The sequence below is a fragment of the Dendrobates tinctorius genome, unplaced genomic scaffold, assembly GCF_039654945.1.
Source record: "Dendrobates tinctorius isolate UK_male_01 unplaced genomic scaffold, ASM3965494v1 ptg000293l, whole genome shotgun sequence".
Taxonomy (NCBI): Eukaryota; Metazoa; Chordata; class Amphibia; order Anura; family Dendrobatidae; genus Dendrobates; species Dendrobates tinctorius.
Window position 1 is genome coordinate 625,673 of NW_027361960.1, and position 20,924 is coordinate 646,596.

At 43.8% G+C, this 20,924-nt stretch overlaps 1 long non-coding RNA gene across 1 annotated transcript in view; it reads left to right on the forward strand.

Moving 5' to 3' along the window:
- Positions 1-20,924, forward strand: part of LOC141072879 (uncharacterized) — a 162,536-nt gene that overhangs the window by 59,065 nt on the left and 82,547 nt on the right. The window lies entirely within an intron of this gene.

Consider the following 20,924-nt stretch of genomic DNA (forward strand, 5'->3'; position numbering starts at 1 on the left):
GTTTGTGATTGGTTTCTCTTTCTCCAATATTTTTATTAATTAGATTCTTTCGTCTTTGTTCTTCCTTTCCACTTCTAATAGCAGAGTTCTCAATAGCATTTGTCAGGTGTATGGCTTTTTCTGGTCTTTTGCTTCCCTTCCCATGTTGTTCTAGTTTAAAGCTCTCCTTACAAGTGTAGCAAGGTGACTTCCAAATACATGCTTTCCAGTCTTCGTAAGGTGCACCCCATCTCTAGCAAGTAGTCCATCGTATAAGTAGTTCACTCCGTGATCCAGAAATCCAAATCGTTGCTGACGGCACCATCGACGTAGCCAGTTGTTCACCTGCAGAATCTTATTCCACCTCCTTGTTCCATGGCCATCCACTGGGAGGATGGAAGAGAAGACCACCTGCGCTCCCAGTTCTTTCACTTTCTTGCCTAAGTCTTCAAAGTCTCTGCAGATGATTTCCAGGTCGTTTCTTGCGGTGTCATTTGTCCCCACATGTAGTAGCAGGAATGGGTAGTCATCTGTAGGTCTGAAGAGTCCTGATATCCTGTCAGACACATCTTTAATTTTTGCACCTGGAAGACAGCACATTTCTCTTGTAGTTATATCCGGTCTGCAGATAGCAGCCTCTGTTCCTCTCAGCAGGGAATCCCCCATGACCACCACTCTCCGTTTCTTCTTCACAACATTTTTCTTTCTCCATCCAGGAGGACTCTGAGGGCGTACAAGGTTGCTGTTTGTTGGCAAAGTCTTATCCTGATGTATTTCTTCATTGTTTTCCTGCGTGAGAGCCTGGTACTGGTTTCTGAGCAGTATGGGTGCTGACTGCCTCCTGATCCTCCTGCTTCTCTGGGTCACATGTCTCCATTCCTCTGTTTCTTCAGGTGCACTTCGAATTTCTTCTCTTTCTGTAACATGAAGAGATAATTCTGCTCTGTCCAAGAACTCTTCACCTTCCTTAATGATCTTCAATGTAGCTAACCTCTCTTCGAGATTTTGCAACTTTTCCTCCAACAGGGACACAAGCTTGCATTTGTGGCATGTGAAGTTTGGCTTTTCCACTGGTAAATCTGTGAACATGTAGCAAGAAATGCAGCTCACCAAATGGCTCCTGGCCTCTTCCATCTTGAGATTTCTTAAAAACGATGAAAGATGAGCCAGCTGCAACGGCCAAAACCCAGTGATCGTTGAGCTCGCGGAGACTTTTCACTTATCCCAGAAGGCCCTGGGAATATGCAAATGATCTCCTCAAGACTCTTCCCCTGGTTTTCCGATTTCCTCTTTTCAGCTGCAACGGCCAAAACCCAGTGATCGTTGAGCTCGCGGAGACTCTTCACTTATCCCAGAAGGCACTGGGAATATGCAAATGATCTCCTCAAGACTCTTCCCCTGGACACACTAATGGAAATGATCAGAGATTTGTATACCTTTGCTTGTTACGTATTGTGGTTAGTCATGTGCAAGATCTGTGTCTGGTAATTACTCTATGTAATGCTGTTTGTAATGTAGTAATGCTGTTCTTAATGTTTTGTTTGAAATGCTGTTGTAACGCTGCTGTGATACCATAATTTCCCTCGGGATCAATAAAGTGTATTGTATCGTAAAGCAAGGGATCCTTACCGATGACGTACTATTCCATCATCGGTAAGGAAGGGGTTAAAGATAATCATAAATATGATGAATCATTACAAAATATACAACACCCTGTTTCCAAACAAAAAAGTATCATTTTTACTCTTAAAAAAAACTAAATTTCACAGAGATTTTAATGATTACCATGAGAAACAAGTTTTTGAATGGGACAGGTGGCAGAAATCGCCCAAGACATTATTATTATTTATTAATATAGCACCATTGATTCAATGGTGCTGTATGTTTGAAGGGGTTACATACCAATTACAGATATCACTATACACAAACTAACAATGACAGACTGATACAGAGGGGAAAGGACCCTGCCTTTGCGGGCTAACATTCTACAGGATATTAAATCCCCCGGGTCGGTCTATTATTTCAGGCATTAGATTTATAACCTGCAATCTATCACACTATATCAACCTTTTCCTTCAGAAATATGTTATAAATTTGGATTCCTATCTTAGAAATTCATCCCAGTTGATTGATAATCTCCAAATAGCAACCTTTTTCCCCATTGTATTCTCCTAACCTTGGACGTTCAGGCATTATATAGCAACATATCGCATGATCGTGGTGTAGAGGCAATTGATCAGTTTTTATCTGCAGATGAACAAATGCCACACGTACAAAAATAATTTTTTTAAAAATGCCATTAAATTTATGTTAAGCAATAATGTCTTTTCTTTTGAAAAGCTCATGTACCGTCAGATAAAAGTTATGCAAAACTCTTCATGGGGGCCTTTGAATCAGTCTTAATTGCACAGTCCACTTTAACCATGGAAAAAATAGCCCTGTACCGCCGCTTTAAAGATGACTTAATCATTGTCTTCCATACAGTTCTTGATTTAATAGTGCACGTAGACTCAGCAGGAAAATGTTCTACGAAGTGGATTACAAATATTCCTTATGGCAATATTGGAGGATTAGAAAAAATTGCACAAATGAAACTGATTATTTGGAAGAATCTAAGGTTCTTAAAGATCGTTTTCAGCTGAAGGGTTATAAAAAAAAATCATTTATGATACCTTCTCTAAAGCCAAATTGTTTTCCCAGGAAGACTGCATTAAAAAAAATTAAAGCCAGGGCAGTTAAGGAGAATGTCACCTCAGAATTTGGCAAGTGGAGTTTTGCTACTACCTACTGTACAATTACTCCCATTTATTGATTCAAGATCTACTTAAAAAATTACTGGTTCATTCTAAAGGGCGATCCGATTCTTTTGAAACACCTCCCTGCCTACTCTAGAAGTGTTTTTAGAAGGAATTGTACCCTTCGGAACCTGGTTGCCCCTAGTAACATTACCTTGAACCTTCATCCCTTGTCAACTAACATCATTCTAAATCCTGGTTGTTTTGCCTGTAAAACTCCTAAATGCCTCTGTTGTGCAGCAATTGTACATAGAGCAAAACAATTTACCTCAAATACCACTGGCATCACTTTTAATATTAACTGTCATGTGAGCTGTCAATCCACTTATGTACCGTATATACTCGTGTATAAGCTGACCCACGTATAAGCCGACCCCCCTAATTTTGCCACAAAAAACTGGGAAAACTTATTGACTCATGTATAAGCCGAGGGTTAATGGTGGTCCTAGAAGATGCTCCATAGAAAAAAAAATCCATATGCTGCTGCACAAGGGTTAATGCTGGTCCAAGAAGATGCTCCATAAATACCCCCCATATGCTGCTGCACAGGGGTTAATGTAGCCCCATAAGATGCTCCATAAATACCCCCATTATCTGCTGCACAAGGGTTAATGCAGCCCCGTAAGATGCTCCATAAATAACCCCCATAATATGCTGCTGCACAAGGGTTAATGTTGCCCCATAAGATGCTCCATAAATACCCCATAATATGCTGATGCACAAGGGTTAATGCTGCCCCTAAGATGCTCCATAAATACCCCCCATATGCTGCTGCACAAGGGTTAATGCTGCCCCATAATATGCTCCATAAATTCCCCTCCATAATATGCTGCATAAGGGTTAATGCTGCCCCATAAGATGCTCCATAAATACCCCCCTGTTATGAGCTCATTTTCTGCTTCACCAGCTGGGAGTTCTCCTTCCGTTCTCCCTCTTTTAGTGACAGGAGGTAGTGAGGTTAGTTTAATTGGTAATGGTCGACCACATGACGAGGAGGATAGTGATTGGATCTCTGGAGTATCAGACTGTATATAAGACAGCCGACGCCCTATCCTTTTGCTGGTGAGTAGTCTGCTACTCAGGTCTTGGACTTCAGCTCTGCTCCAGTCATCTCAAGTTAAGTTTGTTTTTTGCTAATGTTCACACTTGCTCTTGTTGGTCAACTCAGTTTTTGTGTGGTTAGCCAGCCAGCCCGGCTGGGCTGTGCTGAATTTCCACTCTTATTTATCTGTGTTTGCTAACTTGCCTTTTTGTCCTTTATTAGATTGGCATCTTTTTTGCTCTGTCTCAGAATATTCCAGAGTGCTGATATAGTGGGAGAAGTCTAGTGACTTCATGGTTAATTTTGTTATCAGAAGCGTTGGACATTATTTTTGGTAGGGTTTTTGGCAGATTGCAGACAGTATTTTTCCTTTCCTGTCCTTTCAAGTTAGTTTGGCCCCATCATTTGCTCAGCCTATTTTTCTGCCTTTGTTTGTGTTTTCATCTTGCTTCACCGTTAATACATGTGGGGGGGCTGGCTTTCCTTTGGGGACTGCTCTGGGGAGTTAGTTTTCCTCTCTTCCTGCTTTAGGCTTATGTAGTGCTCCGGTTGTGACGAGGTGTCTAGGACCACCGTAGGCACGCTCCACGACTGTTTGTAGTTGTGTGTTAAGATCAGGGCTCTGCAGTCTGCATAGTGACCAACCTCTCTGGTTTTCTGAGACTTAGCATTTGTTGCTTTTTTTCCTCCTCGGTGACCCATTCATAACACCCCCCATAATATGCTACTGCACAAGGATTTATGCTGCCCCATAAGATGCTCCATAAATACCCCCCATAATATGCTGCTGCACAAGGGTTAATGCTGCCCCATAAGATGCTCCATAAATACCCCTTATTTGCTGCTGCCGCTGCAATGAAAATAGAAAAAATGACATACTCACCTCTCCGTTGCTAGGGGCAGGTGCCGTTATCCTGAGCCCCCGGCACTGGCGATATTTACTGGTCCCCGTTCCATCGCCATCCACTGCTCTGTCTCCCGGGTCTCTGCAGTGACGTTCAGCATAGGGCGCGCACTGACTACATCATCGCGCCCTCTGCTTAACGTCACAACAGGAGGACCCAGAGACACAGCGGTGCATGGCGGTGGATCGGGGCCATGTGAATATTGCTCTGCCCCCATTATACTCACCCCCTCCTGGTGCACGGTCTTCTCTGCAGCCCCTGCTTCTCCCTTGGTTGTCTGCTCCCTGCGTTCAGTGGTCACGTGGTACCACTGATTAAACTCATGAATATGCGCATATTCATGAGTTTAATGAGCAGTACCATGTGACCGCTGAACGCAGGAAGAAGACGACCGAAGGAGAAGCAGGGGCTGCAGAGACGTGACAGGAGGAGTGAGTATGGTCTCTGACACCCCCGCTCCCTCTCCCTCGCCCACCCCCGGTATATGACTCGCGTATAAGCTGAGAGGGGGACTTTCAGCCCAAAAAATGAGCTGAAAATCTCAGCTTATACGCGAGTATATACGGTAATTTATTTAATACAAGGTGCTTGCGGCCTCCAGTACGTGGGACGCACCTTTCAAACTGCACGACCGCTTAAATAAACCACCAAAATATCCATAATGGTTTCTTATTACACAATTTATCTAAACATTTCTATACAGCGCATCAGAAAGATCCAAGATTCTGAAGTCTCATTATTATCGATCATATACCAGACAATGTCACTGACCGCTATAGAAGTTTAATCAATAGAGAAAGCTATTGAATATTTAAGTTAGGGTACCATTACAGATAATGACGCTCCAGCGATCCCGACAACGATACGACCTGGTAAGAATCGCTGATATGTCGCTATATAGTTGCTAGTAAGCTGACAAACAGGCAGATCTACTCAACGATGCAGCAACGATACTGCGATCCGCATAATGACCTCAGCGGTTGTTGGGACCTTGTCACACAGCAGCTATTGTGATGACTCAGACCTCGATAGGCGTGCTTTTTATGTCTGTCGGGGCCCGGCTGATCATGGGGAGTCTGGGGGGGGAGCCAGGGGCCTGGGGCCCGGCTGATCATGGGGGTCTGGGGGAGCTAGGTGCCTGGGGCCCGGCTGATCATGGGGAGTCTGGGGAACCAGGGACCCGGCTGATCATGGGGGGGTCTGGGAGAGCCAGGGGCCCAGCTGATCATGGGAGGGTCTGGGGGAGCCAAGGGCCCGGTTGATCATGGGGGAGCCAGGGGCCCAGCTGATCATGGGGGAGTCTGGGGGAGCCAAGGGCCCGGTTGATCATGGGGGAGCCAGGGGCCCAGCTGATCATGGGGGTCTGGGGGAGCCAGGGGCCCAGCTGATCATGGGGGAGCCAGGGGCCTGGCTGATGGAGGTCTAGGAGAGCAAGAGGCCTGGCTGAACATGGGGGGTCTGGGAGAGCCAGGGGCTCGGCTGATGATGGAGGTCTGGGTGAGCCAGAGGCCCGGCTGATGATGGAGGTCTAGGGGAGCAAGGGGCCTGGCTGATGATGGAGGTCTGGGGGAGCCAGGGGCCAGGCTGATGATGGAGGTCTAGGGGAGCAAGGGAGCAAGGCTGATGATGGATGTCTGGGGGACCCTGGAGCCAGGGGCTCGGCTGATGATGGGGGTTTGGGGGAGCCAGGGGCTCGGCTGATGATGGGGTTTGGGGGAGCCAGGGGCCCGGCTGATGATTGGGGAGCCAGGGGGCCCGGCTGATCATGGGGTGAGCCAGGGCCCAGGGAGACAAATCTCCAGCATCCATGATTAGTAGGCACATTGTTGACTGTCTCCACCTGCAGCTCAGCCCGTAGTCCTATCCTTTTAGTCAGCATAGACTGTGCTGTGACCAGTACCAACATGTTGACTGCCTCCACCTGCAGCTCAGCCCGTAGTCCTATCCTTTTAGTCAGCAGACTGTGCTGACCAGTACCAGCATGCTGACTGTCTCCACCTGCAGCTCAGCCCATAGTCCTATCCTTTTAGCACAGACTGTGCTGACCAGTACCAGCATGTTTACTGTCTCCACCTGCAGCTCAGCCTGTAGTTTTATCCTTTTAGTTAGCACAGACTGTGCTGACCAGTACCTGCATGTTGACTGTCTCCACCTGCAGCTCAGCTTGTGGTCCTATCCTTTTAGTTAGCACAGACTGTGCTGACCAGTACCAGCATGTTGACTGTCTCCACCTGCAGCTCAGCCTCTAGTCTTATATGGGGTATCAGCCTACTCAGGACAAATTGCACAAGAACTGTTATGGTCCAATTTCTCATGTTACACTTGGGAAAATAAAACATTGGGGGTGAAAAGATCATTTTTGTGAAAAAAAATTAGATTTTTTTATTTATATGGCTCTACATTATAAAATGTCAAGCACTTTGGGGTTCAAAGTGCTCACCACACATCTAGATAAGTTCCATAAGGGGTCTACTTTACCGTAGCATTTACTGACCGTGGGAACATACCCTAAAGAGTTTTGGAATTATGACTGTATAAAAGTTAGGAAACTAAATAAATGGAGTGATCAGCCCTTCAGGCTGAGTTCACACGTGGCGTTTTTTTCGCGTTTCCGCGGCGGTTTTAACCGCGCGATTTTGCCGCGAAAACGCGAAAAATAAGCATCCCATGCATTCCTATGGGATTCCGCAATGCTGTGCTAATGCTGCGGTTTTTACCGCGGCGGAATCGCTTCGCGGTAAAAACCGCAGCATGCTCATTATTTTGCGGAATCGCGGCGATCCCGCACCCATAGGAATGCATTGTTCCGCTTACCTCCCGCATGTGGCTGTGCACACCATGCGGAAAGTAAGCAGAACAATTGCGGATGGTACCCACGGTCCGGAGGAGAGGAGACTGTCCTCCGGGCTTTGGGTACCATATCCCTGTAAAAACGTCGCGATCCCGCGAGAACGGACATCATCGCGGGCGTTTTCGCAAAGGATTACTGGGAACGGATGCGCGGGACGTCGGAAGGTAAGAATAACAGTATTTTTTATTTTTTTTTTTTACATTCTATCTTTTACTATTGATGCCGCATAGGCAGCCTCAGTAGTAAAAAGTTGGTCACACTTGTCAAACACTGTTTGATGAGTGTGACCAACCTGTCAATCAGTTCTCCAAGCGATGCTACAGATCGCTTGGAAAACGCTAGCAATTCTGCAAGCTAAATACGCTTGCAAAATGCTAGTTTTTCCGCGGGAAAATAGCGGGAATTTAAAATGCGATTTTCCCGCGGACTGGAATTCCGGAATTCTCGCGGTAATTTAAAGATTTTTTTTTTAGTGTATAATCAGTGATTATACATGCAGTAATATACACTTTCCATTTATTTGGTGGGCAGGCTGAGGCAGCAGCGGTGGGCAGGCTGAGACGATGATTAGATTCATCTTGACTGGGTGGTGGGTGCAGCGGCAACACCAGCTGTGTGAGTAAATAACAAATCCATGTATTTGTTTGTCCACCATTTCAGTATGTGATTGTACTTACCGTATATATACATTGCTATTTGGGAGTCGAAAAGGGAGGGGGATGATCCTGACCTGCTGGAAAACCAAATGCCCAATGATAACATAAGGCAGCAGTGCTCAGGATAATCCAGTAGCTTAGAAGTGAAAGTGAGGAGGGATTTTGGAAGGTTTGCATGGTGAAGGAGGAGCTAGGGTGGAGGCGGAACTGGGGGTGGGGCCTGAGCGGAGTCTCAAGGGGGCCCCATAAATTTTGCAAGTATGGGGCCCCGAAATTCATATTGGCAGCACTGCCCGTGTGAGTCGCTAGTGCGTTATTATTCATGGATTTTACTATGCGGTTTGCTTCAGCATTGCCTGTCTGAGTTGCTAGTGTGCAATAATTATTGGATCTTACTACACCTACTGGTTGCTCCGTCTGCAAGGTAGGCATTGTTTGGGGTCTCAGATTAGGATCTTTGTAGCGTTTCCTTTTTTAGGTCAGCTATCTGTTATATTTAATCATAACTCTATTCTACATTGTGGTCATGCTTTTACACGTGCAAGCAAATGGAGGGCTGCTTGGCTTCTATCTGTGTATATACGCTTTGACATGGGCAGCCAATTTAGTTTTCCTGCCCCGACCCTGCCATTGAAGGATCTTTGTAGCGTTTCCATTACTAAGCTATCAATTATATGCAATAATAACATTTAACATGTACAGTTATAATAATTGTGTTGTTTTGTTGAAACTTCACTCATCTTTACATTTTATTTTGCAGTTTGCTCATCATGAATGACACGGAGCGTGCTGACATGGTTGCTGCATTGCTGGTTGAGGAAGCTCGGCAACAAGATGAGGCATGGATGCTAGAGAGGCGTTCCAAACTAAAGCGTCGCATGTGGACCAGAGAATGGCTGGAGAAGAGGTCTAAATTCTCCCACATGCAACTTGTAAGAGAGCTTCAGGAGAAGAATCCTCATGATTTCCGCAACTATCTGCAGATGTCAGAGGAATCCTTCAAACTGTCACTGGAAAGTGTTATGCCACTTATTCAATGGAAGGATACACCAATGTGTGCTGCTGTCTCGGCAGACGAAAGATTGGCAGTCACGCTGCGATTCCTGGCCACCGGACGCTCACTGCAAGACTTACATTTTTCTGCAGCTATCACATGGTCCCTGCTCAGCGTTTTAATTCCGGAGACATGTAATGCGATTGTCCGCGGTCTATGGAGATACATTCAGTTTCCCAAAATGGAGGCAGAATGGAAAAATATTGCCTCAGATTTTGAGCAGCTTTGGCAGTTCCCTAACTGTGGTGAGGATTTGGACGGGAAACGTGAGGATCACTCAACTACCGAACTGCGGATCCTATTTCTACAATTATAAGGGCTATTTCAGCATCATCCTGATGGCCCTTGTTAACGCCAATTACAAATTTATAAATGTTGATGTTGACATGAATGGCAGGATTTCTGATGGTGGTGTTTTAGAGCACACAGGTTTTGGAGAGCGATTGAACAACTGTGACCTGAACTTGCCTCCCAACTCGGAGACAACTGGCAACCTTAATTTTGTTTTTGTCGGCGATGAAGCCTTCCCGCTTCCTGGCAATCTTCTCAAACCGTTCCCCCCAAAAAGTCTTACGGAGGAAAGACAAATTTTCAATTACCAGTTGTCAACGGCACGACGGGTTGTAGAAAATGCCTTTGGCATCATGGCCAACCACTTCAGAGTTTTCCACACACCTATTAACCTGAAGCTTGAATCAATAGACTCTAGTTTTGGCCTGTTGCGTGCTGCACAACTTCCTTCGGCGGCGCAATGCAATTGCGTACAGTCCGCCTGGCTTCGTGGACTCTGTCGACCAAACAAATGGTGAAGTGATGCTCGGTGACTGGTGTGCAAACGATCCCGCAATTGCATGACTTCAACCAGTCGTACACGGCAGAACCAAGGATGATGCGAAGGCCTGCCGAGACAACTGCCAATATTTTAACGGTCCTGGTGCTGTTACTTGGCAGCATCAGATCTTATAGTGGGCTACTGATCACATTTATACAGTCCTTTCATTATCTGTAATGATTTTTGTAATAAACTTTACGTTTTACTTTACAAAAGCTTTTTCGTTCTTTCACTAATAAGGGCCCGTGCACAAAGCTGTCCGCTATGTACATATGTGTGGCAGCCACATTGATTTTAATAGGGCCATACACATATGCAGCCCTTTGTGCACTCTCTCTCTCTCTATATATATATATATATATACCTAATTATTTTTTATTCTTTTTTAAGATTATACAGTTTTCATCGGGAGGTTTCTTCAATAAAATTCGATATATACTCCAACGTGTGATGACTTTTATAATTTCATTTGCACCGACCCTTTAGGAAAAACAGAGAAAAAGAACAATTGCATTGTAATTAGGAACATGTGTACATACCAATATACATACAAATATATTCCTATTTTAATGTCTATACACCTATGTTAACAATTAGATGTATAGATATCCATACAAAACAGCAACGTTGCACACACCAGCGTTCCCGTCTGACCATAGATGCTGTATCGAGGAAGTGACACTTTGCGAACACAGTTGAGTCTCTGATCAGGCGGATACGCTGAATTGAGGGGTGCTTCCCTTCGAGGACGCCTAGCCCGCAGATTCGGTGTGGCGCACGCCACGACCTAGATCCGGAAAAAGATGGCGGACCTGCGCTACCGGTCTAGTGAGCGCATTGCCAGCATCCGGGCTCAAAATCAAAGGCGCTGTGGTGAGTGTTGTTGAGCGGATCTGTAGAAGTTCTGTCTTGTTGGTTATCACTGCCCCGGGGTGCCTGTCCCACCTCCTGCTCTGACATCCTCTACTTTCCCTGCCATGCTCCATAGTAACAGTAGCGAATGCTTAATTTGTCACTGTAAATTTGTTTACTGTTAACGATATTTATAACTTTGTATGTAACCCCCTTCTCATGTACAGCACCATGGAATTAATGGCACTATATAAATAATAATAATAATAATTTAAACTTGCCAAAGCCCCGCCCCAAAAGCCCTAATCAACTAAGTTAGTTGAAGGAGTATTCCACTCAATAGAATTTTTTTCCTATCCCTTGGACCACCATCTCCAGCAGCACCACCATCTCCAGCAGCTACCGCCGCAGCTTACCCCTTCTACCACTGCAACCCCTTCTCAAGCTGCTAGCCTGCCTCCACATGTGGGGTCATCCACTTCATCCCCCATAATTGGATTCTCTCCAGCGTCACTCCGTGACATTGGTGCAGGCTCACCTTCCGGTAATTGAAGCACACAATATAAGCTCCCTACAAGTTGGAAAGGATACTTGGGTGGTAATATTAAGTTTTGTGTGTTCCACTAGCCGTTGATTACAGGATCAGGGTGGGTTCTGAGCAACTTATCAGAGGAACCAGAGGCGCCCCAAAACCGTAAGTGTTAAACAACAAACATATACCTTTAGTAAGATGTTGCAACAGAATTAGCCTGGTTAACTTTTACCATTCCCTCAACAGAAATCCCTACCTTACAGGACCTGCTGGCATCACACAGGCGGATGATGGCAGCTGTGCACCAACATGGAATGATGCTGGAGAGGTATATGGCAGCCCAACAGCAGGGTGGCAGCCAATAAGAGCCTCATTTTTTTTTTTTTTGCTATTTTTTAGTTTATTTTGTTAATTTTTAAAAAATATATATTTCTAGGTTATATCCGCTGCTGTGTCAACTTATTTCAAAACCTTAAAAAAAACCTTAAAAAAACAAATAAAAACCTTCAAATATACATTTAAATGAAAATTAAAAAAATATTAAAATAAACTAATAAAAACACACCCATTACATGTGGGCATCTGTAGCGGGAGTACTGCCCTGATGACGGCCCTGACCTGACCACCACCCAGCCCTTTATCCCGCCTTAGTAGGCAAGCTAATAACTATGCAGAATTTAGTAAAGCAGGCCACAAGTTTCATGCAAAATAACATTTTTATTAAAGTCAAAAATATGTAAACAATAAAATAAACACAACATGTCATAAGTAATCAGTAAACAAACGAAAACATCACTCGAACTACAATTGTTGATAATACGAGTCTGAATCATTAAATCGTTTGTCTGGGTGGGGTAAAAAATTGAGAAGCCAGAGGTAACGTGATACTGTGGGCGCCCAAAGTTCACGTTTTGCGGAGGCTCAATCCCCCTCCTCGGTGTGCTGTCAAGCGGCTCTTGCATATGTGTCCATGAGTACTGTGAACATGGATTTCGCTCGAACACAGCAGACGTGTCAGTCAGTTTCACTGTCACCGCTTTATTTAATGCCTCAAATATTACCCTTTCGTCATGCATCCTTTGGGTTTCATCCAGCATACGAAGTCTGTCATCCACAAACTGCAAAGCCGCTAATGGCGGGTTTGCTGTGCTGTGTTAAAGTTGTCTTTGCCAAATCAAGGAAATCAGGTGAAGGCGAGGTGGTGGCCTTTCTTTTGCGACAGGATGATGAGAGTCGCCGAGGTATAGTAGAAGGTGCATCTTCACTAGCCTCCTCAGTATTGATTGCACATGTTGGTGTTGACAAAGCTTGACAACGCTCCTGCGTGAACAGAAAATGCATGTTAAAGCAAAAACCAAAACTTATTGTACATCATACAGCAACACCCAAATACAGCAATGCGTTTGCATTGGATATCATGAGCAGCAGTCACAAGCGTACAGGTGCACTGGAAACAAATGTGAGGGCGGGACTAGTACTACAGGATATGAAATGGCATTCAACGGTATGAAAACTGAGTGTGCCGAAACAAAGGAGTATACTTATCAGTACTGGAAGGGATTACTTTTGTAATCTGCAAAATTAATTATGTAAAACCGGAGTTACTATTTTCTATTCAACTTTGCCATGTACATACTAAGTTTAAATGCTATTTAGAGGGAAGTAAATAAGGTGCTTACATCTCTGACAGGGGAGTCAGGCTGTATCTCTGGCTCTTCTTCCTCAATCAGCGACATCGTCAATGCCATTGGGCGTGGTACCTCTTGGTCACGTGTGAAGGCCATCAAGTCGTAGTACCATAACTTGGGCACATACACTTCTTCTGTACCGGCACCAGACTTCGTGGACTTTTCGACCTTATTAAATTCTTTTTTGTAGACTGTGCATAGGCCCTGAATTTTTTTCTTCACCACAGTCTCATCCACAGTGCCGCTGGGATTGTGCTGCTTGAAGAGGGCAGCTAGTTTATCATAAGCCTCATTTTTTTATATTTATTACTGTAGTCAGCAGATTTTATCTTCCAAAGGCAGGTACAGGGAGCGATACAGTTCGATCAATTCCCGAATGAATTCCTGGCTATTGGAGGACATCTGAAAAAAATAAAAGCAAACAGTGAGAACAGAACAATACATGTAACATTTTAGAAAACTCAAAATCCATGTTTGAAATGCACTAGTGTTTGTTGGGCTGGGCAGCAAAACTAAAATGGCTGCCCATGCTAAAGCGTATGTACATAGATGCCAAGCAGCCCTCCATTTGCTTGCAAGTGTTAAAGCATGACCACAATGTAGAATAGAGTTATGATTGCATATAACTTATAGCTGACCTATAAAAGGAAACACTACAAAGATCCTAATTTGAGACCCCAAACAATGCTTACCTTGCAGACGGAGCAACCAGAAGGTGTAGTAAGATCCACTAATAGTGCACTAGCGACTCAGACAGGGACGTTGAAGCAAGCCGCGTAGTAAAATCCACAAATAATAACGCACTAGCGACTCACACGGGAACGCTGAAGGAAAATCGTATAATACGATCCACAGCGCTCAGGAACACAGGTTTGAAGCGCTGCTATGTTGTCTTTTATGACGAGGTCGCCCCCTTTCAGAGAATGATAACGCAGTAGTGGCCACCAATCGGAGATGAGGGCACGTTGAAAAGAAAAAGCAAAATCACGCCTGCATTGCTGAGTTATGAGTCACCAGCAAGGTCGCTCGTTGTTGTTATGGCATCAAACACAGCGATGCATGCTGGCCAGCGAGACACCAACGATGAAAAAATGGTCTAGGACATTCTAGCATGATCAGCGATATCGCAGCGGGGGGCCAGTCGCCGCTATGTGTCACACGTAGCGAGATCGCTGGCGAGGTCACTGTTGCGTCACAAAGCCTGTGACGTTTCAGCTAATGATCTTGCTAAGGATCTCGCTATGTGTGACGGGACCTTTTGGCACATTGACTCCAGAGGGATTGAACCTCACCATAGAAAATGTAACCAAATAATCTGAAGATAATAAGTGGTTGTCCTTTTTTCATTTTATTCTAACATATTGCATTTTTTATTTTATCTCTTACCTAATTTTTATCTTATATTTTTATCTTATGTTATCCTTTTGAAATTTTGCTTTTTATTCCAGTTGTACCATGTTTAATTTTATATTCAATTTATACTTTATTGACAATTGTTTCGCTGTTAACATTGGTCCCCCTGTTTTTAACTATCCCCTTCCCTCCCCTAATTGTCATGCTGATGTGGATTTTTTGGTTGGGTGAATTTACCCCTGTGCGTACTGTGGCCTGTCCTGATTAGACAGAGTCTTATTGAGCACTCAAAGGAAAAGAGGAAGCTACACTTAGTTAGCAACAACTCATTCCAGCAGAACTCTGGAAACTTTATTCATATTCATGGTCTTTTATCAGTTCGTATAAAGGAGTGGTTACTCATTAACATAAAGGCTTTACTTCTTATCTAATTGGTCAGTTTGAATACATGAACAAATATGGGTGTCTGACCTGGGGTTACTTAGACACCACATGATTTACTGTCCGGAGTCTTGCACTCGTCAGCAAGTCTCCAATATCGACTGGACCATCTGGCCTTGCTTCCTCATTCCCTATGTCTTCTAGATATTTCTCAAGTCACAAGACAATGAGATGACTGGATAGCAGGTTATTTCCACCACCACCAACTTGTTATAAGGTTCAAACTGTGAATATGTATCTGTGTGCAGTATATATGAGTATATAGCAGTATATAGCCTATAGCAGGCAAGTGAGATCTAGATGAAATACATATATATTTCCATAACAATGCCACCTGATGAAGACGGTGAGTTGCCGTTGAAACGCGTTGTGGAATAAAGGTTTTTATCTCTTTTCTCATTAGCCCTCTGCGACACTCATCTGAGCGCTCTATATAGACTGCATTGCATCTTGTTCTTGTATTTTACATATTTTAATTTATGATTTGCAATAAAAGTTTAATTTTAATCACACTCCTACTCGTTCACCCTTCCCTTTTACCCTATGCTTATAATTTGGTGGTTTTCACCTTGTGGATATTTGTCCTATGAGTAACTGACTCCTTATTGTTCTAAAAAATAGCAGTGTCTGCATTTATATTTACAAACTCACAATATGTTCTGTTTTTTTCAGGATTTAGCATTCCTATGAATCACTAACCTAATATTTAATTGTATACCCAGTTTTTTAGAACTGCTTAACATCTATGTTGCATAGAGTTAACCAACTTCTGGCACCTGTCAACTGTTAGTCCAGCCCAGCATGCTTTAACCCCTTCACTACCAAGAGTGGTTTGCACGTTAACTCCCCGGCCAATTTTTACAATTCTGACCACTGTCCCTTTATGAGGTAATAACTCCGAAACGCTTCCATGGTTCCCGGTGATTCTGACATTTTCTCGTGACATATTGTACTTCATGTTAGTGGTAAAATTTCATTCAAATAACTTGCGTTTATTTGTGAAAAAAATGGAAATTTGGTGAAAATTTTTAAAATTTTGCAATTTTCCAACTTTGAATTTTTATGCCCTTAAATCACAGAGATACAGCACACAAAAAACGTAATAAATAACATTTCCCACATGTTTACTTTACATCAGCACAATTTTGGAACCAAATTTTTTTTTTGTTAGGAAGTTATAAGGGTTAAAAGTTGACCAGCGATTTCTCACTTTTGCAGCACCATTTTATTTTTACGGACCACATCACATTTGAAGCCACTTTGAGGGGTCTATATGATAGAAAATACCCCAAAGTGATACCATTCTAAAAACTGCACCCCTTAAGGTGCTCAAAACCACATTCAAGAAGTTTATTAACCATTCAGGTGCATCACAGGAATTTTTTTGAATATTTAAAAAAAATGAACAAATGAACATTTAACTTTTTTTCACAAAAAAAAAATTCAGGTTCAGTTTTTTTTATTTTACCAAGGGTAACAGGAGAAATTGGACTGGTAAAGTTATTGTGCAATTTGTCCTGAGTACGCTGATACCTGATATGTGGGGGGGAACCACCGTTTCGGCGCATGGCATAGCTTAGAATGGAAGGAGCTCCGCTTGACTTTTTCAATGCAAAATTGGCTGGAATTTAGATCGGACGCCATGTCACATTTGGAGAGCCCCTGATGTACCTAAACAGTGGAAACCCCCCACAAGTGACCCCATTTTGGAAACTAGACCCCATAAGGAACTTATCTAGTTATGTGGTGAGAACTTTGAACCCACAAGGGCTTCACGGAAGTTTATAACGTACAGCGGTACAATTAAAAAATCATATTTTTTCCACAAAAATGATCTCTTCACCCCCAATTTTTATTTTCCCAAGGGCAACAAGACCCTAAAAGTTATTGTGCAATTTGTCCTGAGTACGCTGATACCCCATATGTGGGTGTAAACGACTATTTGGGGGCATGGCAGAGCTCAGAAGGGAAGCTGTTGTGAGTTCATTTTCTGGTCTACCAGTCAGGCTCCCTCTGGTGGTAACAGGAGGTAGTGAGGCTGATTTAATCAGTAGAAATCTGCCACCTGATAATGAGGATGGACCTCAGGAATCTCAGATTGGATTTAAGACAGCCGACGCCCTACTCTGGTGCTGGTGATTCCTTCTGCTTGTCAGGTCTTGGTTCTCAGCTCTGTTCCAGTCAGCTCAAGCTAAGTTTCTCTGCTAATTTTCACACTTGTTTTTGTTGTTCTATTCAGTTTTTGTGTGGTCAGCCAGCCCAGGCTTGGGCTGTGCTGAATTTCCACTCTTATTTATCTGTATTTGCCAATTTGCTTTTTGTCCCTTATTAGATTGGCCTCTTTTTGCTCTGTCTCAGAATATTTCAGAGTGCTGATATAGTGGGAGAAGTCTAGTGACTTCAGGGTTAATTTTGTTATCAGAAGTGTTGGACTTTATTTTGTAGGGTTTTGGGCAGATTGCAGACAGTGTCTTTCCTTTCCTCTCCTTTCTAGTTTGGGCCCCATCATTTGCTCAGCCTATTTTCCTACCTGTGTTTGTGTTTTCATCTTGTTTCACCGTCAATACATGTGTGGGGGCTGTCTATTCCTTTGGGGTCTGCTCTGGGGCAGTTAGTTTTCCCTTTTCTTGCTTTAGGCTTATTTAGTCCTCCGGCCGTGACGAGGCGTCTAGGTTCATCGAAGGCACGCTCCACGGCTGCTGCTATTTGTGTGGTAGGATCTGCAATCTGCATAGTTACCAACCTCTCTGTTTTTTCTGGGCTTAGCATGTTTAGGTTTTTTCCTCCTTGGTGACCCATTCATAACAGGAAGCATCGCCATTTGACTTTTTTGGCTGGAATTGAGATCGGACACCATGTCGCGATTGGAAAACCCCTGATGTACCAAAACAGTGGAAACCCTCCACAAATGACACCATTTTGGAAACTAGACCCCCAAGGAACTTATCTAGATGTGTGGTGAGAACTTTGAACCCCCAAGGGGTTCACAGAAGTTTATAACGTACAGCCGTACAATTAAAAAATCGTATTTTTTCCACAAACATGATCTTTTAGTCACCAGTTTTTTATTTTCCCAAGGCTACCAGGAGAAATTGGACCCCAAAAGTTGTTGTCCAATTTGTCCTGAGTACGCTGATACCCCATATGTGGGAGAAAACTACTGTATGGGCACATGTCAGGGCTCAGAAGGGAAGTAGTGACGTTTTGGAATGCAGACTTTGATGGAATGGTCTGCGGGTGTCATGTTGCCTTTGGAGAGCCCCTGATGTACCTAAACAGTGGAAGCCCCCCACAAATGACCCCATTTTTGAAACTAGACCCCCTAAGGAACTTACCTAGATGTGTGGTGAGCACTTTGAACCCCCCAGTGCTTCACAGAAGTTTATAATGACCGGGTGTGAAAATAAAAAAATCGTATTTTTTTTCAACAAACATGATCTGTTAGTCCCCATTTTTTTTATTTTCCCAAGGGTATCAGGAGAAATTGGACCCCAAAAGTTGTTGTCCAATTTGTCTTGAGTATGCTGATACCCCATATGTGGGAGAAAACTACTGTATGGGCACACGTCGGGGCTCGGAAGGGAAGTAGTGACGTTTTGGAATGCAGACTTTGATGGAGTGGTCTGCGGGTGTCATGTCCGTTTGTAAAGCCCCTGATGTGCCTAAACTATTGAAACTCCCCAGAAGTGACCCCATTTTGGAAACTGGACCCCCCACGGAACTTATCTAGATGTGTGGTGAGCACTTTGAACTCTCAAGTGCTTCACAGAAGTTTATAACGCCCGGGCATGAAAATAAAAAAATCATTTTTTTCCACAAAAATGATATTTTTGCCCCCAATTTTTTATTTTCCTAAGGGTAACAGGAGAAATTGGACCCCAAAAGTTGTTTTGCAATTTGTCCTGAGTAGGCTGATACCCTATATGGGGGGGAAACACTGTTTGGGCGCATGGCAGAGCTTGGAAGGGAAGGAGCACGATTTGACTTTTTCAGCGCAGAATTGGCTGGAATTGAGATCAGACGCCATGTTGCATTTGGAGAGCACCTGATGTGCCCAAACAGTGGAAACCCCTCAATTATAACTCCAACCCTAACCCCAACACACCCCTAACGCTAATCTCAGCCCTAACCCTAGCCCTAACCCTAATGGGAAAATGGAAATAAATACATTTTCTTTTAATTTTATTATTTTTCCATAACTAAGGGGGTGATAATGGGGGGTTTGATTTACTATTTTTGGCAGCTGTCACACGCTAAAAGACGCTTTTTATTGTAAAAATAGTTTTTACATCACCACATATTGAGAGCTATAATTTTTCCATATTTTGACCCACTGAGTCATGTGAGGTCTTATTTTTTGCGGGACGAGTTGACGTTTTTATTGGTATCATTTTCGGACACGTGACATTTTTTGATCGCTTTTTATTCTGATTTTTGGGACGCAGAATGAACAAAAACCAGCGTTTCATGAATTTCTTTTGGGGGGTGCCTTTACACCGTTCCGCGTGCGGTAAAATTAATAAAGCGGTTTTATTCTTCGGGTCAGTACAGTTACACCGATGCCTCATTTAGGTCTTTTTTTATGTTTTGGCGCTTTTATGCAATGACAACAATTTTATATAAAAAATAATTATTTTTGCATTGCTTTATTCTGCGAGCTATAACTTTTTTTATTTTTTTGCTGATGATGCTGTATGGCAGCTTTTTTTTGCGGGACAAGATGACATTTTCAGCAGTACCATGGTTATTTATATGCGTCTTTTTGATCGCGAGTTATTTCACTTTTTGTTCGGCGGTATGATAATAAATCATTATTTTTTGCTTCGTTTTTTATTTTTTAAGGGGTTCGCTAAAGGGGTTAACTAGTGGGACATTTTTATAGGGAGGGTCGTTACGGACGTGGCAATACCAAATATGTGTACTTTTATTGTTTTGTTTTTTTTATTTCCAAAAAATGAATTTATTAGGGAATATTTTTTTTTTTAATTTATTTAGCGATTTTTTTTTAACTATTTCTACACTTTTTTTTTTTTTAAACTTTATTACATTGTCCCAGGGGGGACATAACTGTCCTGTGACAGATCGCTGATCTGTCACATCACAGATCACTGGCATAGACGCAGACTTCCTCATGCCTGCGCTTTGCAGGCACTGAGGAAGTCAGCTCCCTGCAGGCCTCCGAAGGTCCCCGTCGCCATCTTGGATCCGGGGACCTGCAGGGAAAGAGCCCCCCACAGCAGCGCTGCACATTGCACTGCTGTGGGGGGCTCAGGGAAGCATGGAGGGAGCCCCCTCCCTGCTGATGCTTCCCTTTAACCCCCGGTACACCGCGATCGTGTTTGATCGTGGTGTGCAAGGGGTTAACATGTCGGGGGCGGTCCGTGACCACCCCTGACACATAGTCCCGGGTGACAGCTGTGATAATCAGCTGACACCAGGCCGCGATCAGCGGCGCTGACCACGTGGGTGCCGCTGATCGCTATGACGTAATATTCCGTCCATGGGACTTAGGGCCCAGGTCACATGGACGGAATATTACGTCCAATGTAGGAAAGGGGTTAAAGGCAATCTGTCACCTACTTTTGGTGGGCGATGAAAATGAGGTCGGTCCAATGGGCGGTGTTCCCAATGTGTGGAACATTGACTGCGCATGCACCGGTTAACTAAGCCCCGGAAGTATTCTGCTTTGTTCCGGGGCTTAGTTAACCGGCGCATGCGCAGTCAGTCTTTTCGGCCTTGCACACAGTTGGGCAAAGCATACTGCGCGTGCGCTAGCCAAGAATGCTTAGCGCATGCGCAAAAAATGGCGGACACCTACTCCTATTCCTCAAAAAACTGCATAAGGCGGCCAAGGATGGGGAGGCGGCACACATCGGGAACACCGCCCATCGGACCGGACCGACCTCGTTTTCATCGCCCGCCAAAAGTAGGTGACAGATTCCCT